Source organism: Coloeus monedula (genome assembly GCF_965178545.1).
Source record: "Coloeus monedula genome assembly, chromosome: 18".
NCBI lineage: Eukaryota > Metazoa > Chordata > Aves > Passeriformes > Corvidae > Coloeus > Coloeus monedula.
Window position 1 is genome coordinate 332,767 of NC_138798.1, and position 5,888 is coordinate 338,654.

A 5,888-nucleotide genomic window follows, 5' to 3' on the forward strand; every position below is an offset into this window, starting at 1 on the left:
GGTGAGTTCCTCCTGTGTCTGCAGCTGCCCTGTGACAGGGTCCGGAGGAGGCAGATACCCAAATTTTGTCAGCCAGTCCTGTGAAACAAGGCGAGGGGGAAATGAGAAGAGAAAAGGAAGGAAATACAGACACAGGGAAAGACGCTCTGAAGGTCCTCTTCCTTCAGTGCACCCTGATGGTTTGAGGGCGTTAGCTTAATTAGCTGCTTCTCCTTAATTGTGCCCCGAGCAGCGGAAGCTCGATGGCCCTGTGGCCAGATGGTCATGGAGGGGAGGAGAGCAGAGAGGTGCCCTCCTTCAGGCAGGAGTCTTTTCCCACTTAAATGATTCTGTTGGAGTGGCTTGTTTTACCTTGACCTTCACAACACCAAGATTTTGTTTGGAAATACACTCAACCATGAAGTCTCCAAGCCCCCTTTGAATCACACAGTCATCCAAGACTTGATGCAGATGACCTCAGCATTGACACAAAACTGAGCCCCCCTCTGCAGCATTTCCACGCTCCCTGGTTTAATCATCCTCCTGCCAGTTGCCCTAAAGTATTTAGAGCCAGGTGTGGGTCTCTCTACCACCAGAAAGCAGCAGGGAGCTGTGGAACCCCTGGACATCCCTCTTTCCCAAAGCCTAGGCAGGCACAGCCATGTGCAAGTGATCCCCTTGCCACAGGTGTCTCATTAAACCCAAACCCACTGTTTGATAGGAATTTGCCTCTCAAAGGACAATGTATTTTTATGAAGACTTTTCTCTTTCTCTCTTCAGGCTAAAATGGATAGGAAAAAAAAGCCATAAATATCCTTCTTAAAACTGCTTTTTAAATGTCTCATGAATTATCTTTCTAAATCCTTTCTTACCTTCCCTCTCTCTCCTTCCCTTAGCAGAAGGATGAGTAAGGAATAATAATACCGCACTCAGGGAGTGCCATAAATGACTACTCTCTATTTTCTTTATCTGTATCAAACATCGATCTGTTGAGCCTCTTGAAGACTGATATTGATCCAGACTGCAGTCAATACGCCACAAATTTATGGTAGCCAGATTAGTGCCAGAAGTCAGTAGCTGCTTATCGCTACATTCTGAATGTCTCATAGCTTGGTGTCACCTGCAGCTGCCACCCTGAATGCCACAGCACCTCCAGCCCCCTCTCTGCAAAGTCCAATTAAACAGGTTCACACTTTCACAGCTTTATGACAGATATCCCCAGGCTTGGTGTGACTCTCCATTGGGGAGCATGGCCTGCACTGTGCTGTATTTCTCAACAGCAATTCACTTCCCTGCCCACCCTCCTTCACAGTTGCCTTATTTCAGTGGAATGGTGTTCTCAGGAAACAGCTTATCTGGCCATTTCTTGTCGCTTAATGCAACTCCATTAGCCACCACCTTGCTGGAATGTGTGAGGATCGTCACAGCCCTTCCTTGTCATCAAGCTGCTGGCCAGGCCCAGCGCTGTCCCCTCTTTTCCCTGCTACTATTTGTCCCTTTGCATAGCCAAGCCATTTGTGACAGAAATTAGACATATGATTCGTCTTTGATTCTTCGTGAGAAATTGGCTGTGACACGGAGGTCAGCAGCTGGTCCATCAATTGCTGAGGACAGTGGAGTTTAATCTGGTTTCTTCCCTGGCCACGGAGACAGCGTCATTTAGCCTTAATGACAGCAGAGACACTGCCACACCGGAGACAGACACAGCTCGCCTGTCCTTGGGAGCTCCTGGCGGTGGAGGCGGCAGCAAAAGGCTGGGGAAAGCAACAGCACAGGGATATCCAACAAAGGTTGTGCAGGTCCTCTTTCCTTCCTAACCCCAAGGGACAGAGAAAGCACAAACACAAATGGACACCCCAAAGCAAGTCGGGGGCTCTCTACATGAAAGACGGAATAAGTGGACAGAGATCGCAAATCCTTCGCCTGATCTACCTTGCAAGCACCAGTTTCCCTGCAAGTGGTTTTCCATCTAGACCATCAAGATTATCCTGCTTTACTCAGATCCTCCTCAGTCTTATAGACCTCTGTGAGACTGCTCTCATTCAGCTCTTTTCCAGTGCAGGGGTTCTGGCTGGTTTCCTCTCTCCTCGTAAGCAAAGCTGATTTGTAACATTGAACTTTAGCATTCCACCTTTGCTGTGGCAGAAAATTTCATGAGGGAAACCGAAGCTGGCATGGAGATGAGAAAGAACAGCAGAAATTGTCTGGCTAATTATCTGTGTGCCCCATGAAAGCTTCTCAAGTATTTTCTTGTCCTTAATAATGACAAAGGCTAAACTTACATACTTCCATAAATAAGAATATGAAAACATTTTCCATTGAGATAACTTCAACACATCCTCTTCTTATTTCCACTGTGATAAACATAGCTCTTTCTTTTGCCAACTCTCATTAGCTTAAAATGTTTAAATGAAATAGGGATTTCATCTGAATGCTGAAATGGGGATTTCATCTGAAAGTTCTATGAACACATTTCTTGCCTGAGCTGGCACGATAAAAACTTTTAAGGAAAAGTGTACTGTGCTAAATGAATTGACCTAATCCCATGAGAAAATTCAGCTTTACCAACTATTTCAAAAGTTTAAAAATTGCTTTATCAAAAAAATCAGATGAAGCCAATGTCCGACCATATTCCAGCTCTGAGAGGGGATGGGAACAAGTGGGGCTGCACTACATGACTCATGCCATGCCCCAGGGCAGGTACCTAGGTCTGGGGCTCACATGATCCCAGCTCCATTTTTGTGGGAATCACCACCATCAAAGATGGGTCTGGGAGCAAAGTCCAGAATGAATCTTCTGATCCGGCTCCACCACTGAGCAATACAGAATGAAAGGCTCCGCATTGGCTCAGGTCCAGGAAAAAAAAGAAATAAAAAAGCAAGAAGGAAGAACTGCATGCCTGGCAGAAAGGTCCAAAACCACCCATCCATCTGCCCCTCCTCTCTGCCAGATAAACACAGCTGCCAGCAAGGGCTCCTGTGCTGCTCAGTGCAGAGCAGCAGCACACACATTGCCTACAAACCACAGATGGGATATTTATGGATAAAACACTGTCCCTTCCCGGGGCTGGAGGGCCTCCTTGCCCTATTCTGGATGGTGGGACTTGCACCATGTCCTCAGCAGCGGGGAAAAGCCATTGCAACATTCAACTCTCAGGACAGTGGTTCTAGGAAAAGTTTAAAAAAAAAAAAAAAAAAAAAAAAAAGGAATTTTTCCATTTTCCCCTGCCTCTACAATCTTCAAATGATTTCATTTTACCATCCTACCATGGGCGGTACCCAATAAAAGATTTACAAAGTCTTAAACCAACTCCAAAGCACAGTCTGCCTTTGCAAAGTTACCCTCTGTTAGCAGTGCCACAGTGTCGTTCCTTCACGGAGCAGCTCCACACATGTTTGGAGACAGATTACTCACTTGGCTGGCTAAAAATAAACTGTATTTTTTTTTCTTATCTAGATTCCCATCCGTAATGGGGAAAAGCCTGCTTCTTGCCTTAAAAAAAAATGTTTAACAGAATCCAAAATGACATACTTTTTTCACTTTCATTTTTCCATTTGGAGAAGCACAAAGTTAAGAAAAATGGTAATGCGGTCCTCCCCTCTGCAAACAAGCTCTGCTTCAATTTTGGACTTTTTTTTGCTCCTAAAGCCACTTGAATGGAATACCAGGGAGCTGCCAGGGACTGGAGCTTTCCAGGGTCAAGCAATCACCCAGAGCAAAGCGTTGGGTCCAGCAGTAGTGAGGCCTCTGGTATTATTTATATATTATTTATGCAGAGACAATTTTCAGATTAAAATGGCAATTTAATTTCTTTCATCTCTCCACTTCCTTTGTATCAATATCCTTTTGTCCTAGAACCTACTTACCTGCTTTGTTTTAAAATAGACGTAGATATTGCCCCTCTTTTATGGAAGATTTATGAGCTCTGTAGGTCTACTTTTACAAATATTAATATTATATAAGATGATGGGCTTATTCAACCACCACAGGCAAAGGAAAGACTCAGTCAGCAAGTTTTCTTCCTGATGATTTCTTTTTAAGGGTGGTAGGCTGGCGTTTACAAGAAGACAAACTACTTCAGGATAACAATGAGAGGATAAACAGGGTAAACAGCAAAACAGAAATCAGGATAAGCAGAAAAATTCTACTCAAGCAGGGTCCACACTTCTGCCTACTCTTGTAGTATTAAAATGACTATCTTTCTAAAGCTCAGTCCCGAACAATCAGGATGTTTTTCTTTTTCTCCTGGGGAAAAACAGCCTTAATCCTGTAGAGGTCATAACATTCCCTTTGCTCAGGGATGGAGATTGTTATCTTCAATGTACCCAGCCTGTTGCCAAGCCAAGAGAAGAGCAGAGCTTTACCACAGTCACTGGCTCCTTGGCAGACTCGTGGACCTGACCTTGAGCTTTCCACCACTATGCCAGACTGTCTCTATCCCCATCACATCAAAACTGAATGATGAAACTGGAGTTAAATTGAAGACACTGCTGGCATGGGTACAGGCAGCACCCCCAGTGCTCTGCCTGAGGGTGTTGGTGGTGACACCCCTGGGTTCCTCTCCCTGCTCCATGTCATGGCCACCAGCATTGCTCCAGACACCTCTTTGCAGCCAGTGACTAAAATACCTCTAGAGACGATTTGGATGTGCAACACGCACTGAGAGGATCCTACTATGTCACAGTTTCCAAATCTTTGGGGCAGTCCAAGGCTTGAGCAGAAGCAAGTTGTTTTCCATTGAAAAGATCCCTCTTATTAATATTCTTTGAAAAGCTTTATCAGACTGCACCTTTTCTCATTAATCAAGTGACGTATTGGTTTTATTCATTTTAAAAGGGCGGTGTCATGGCTGCGAGGTTAAACCCTTACCCTGACCTGAACCTGGCCCTTGGCTTTCTGGCAGGGGCACCCCGGTCCCTCCCCACCGTGGCCCATGCCCCGGACTGCAGCAGGAGCACAAACCACCCCACCACTCTCCTCCATGGCACATCTCCTGTCTTCCATGCTGGGTAACCACAGAGAAACAGGCTTTGTTTTGGTGGGGTCGCCCAGGGGCGAGAGGATCTTGAAAGCTCCCTTTCCTGCCGAAAGTCCCATTATACCATGGGTGCAGCCATGCTTCACACATGCTGGGGAAGAAAATCCAAACACACTATTCAACAAAATTAATGACCCAGATTACTAAAATAAAGCTACAACTCAAACATCCGGAACTAATTTCCAAATTACACTTTGCTTTATCTCTGCAGTTACCATTAAATAGGGTGGAAGCTTTTAAAATAATAATAATTTTAAAAAATCACCAACACCACAAGCTAGATTAAAGGAAATTGCTTTGAGCTGTTTGAGGTTTTCTTCCAAGTTATCGAAGGTTTATAATATTACAATTTTTACAGTCATTTTCCTGAGATCAAAAGACCCCAGGAACAACACCCATTAATTAGAGCAACACATATGGTGCTGCAATACTCGGAGGAGCATGTTCCTGCAATGGAACGGCCTCCGGGCCCCACAGAGCCAGCACTTCCCTTCCAAAGGTTGCCACGCACCTCTCTAATGAGCTGTCGCATGCACGCAATCAGCTGATTAATTCATTAGGAGAAAAAATTGCAGTTTGGATTACAACCAGAATTTTGGCTGATGCCACTGCTGAACTGCAGGACCAGTTTCATTAGCTGGCGTCAGAGGAGTTGCTTGAATCCAAACAGCTCTTTAATTTGAGCAAACGTTGTGCACAGAATCCAGGGCGGAAGTTAATGCAGCTGCTAATGACTTCTTCTCCCTATTCCTTGCTTTAAATGTTCCATTAGTGGAACAGCCAGCAACTGGATGCTAACTTGGCTGCCTGTGGGTCCTGTCAGATGTGGTCGGGTCTAGCAAAAAACCTCAAATGTTCATTTGAACAGCTC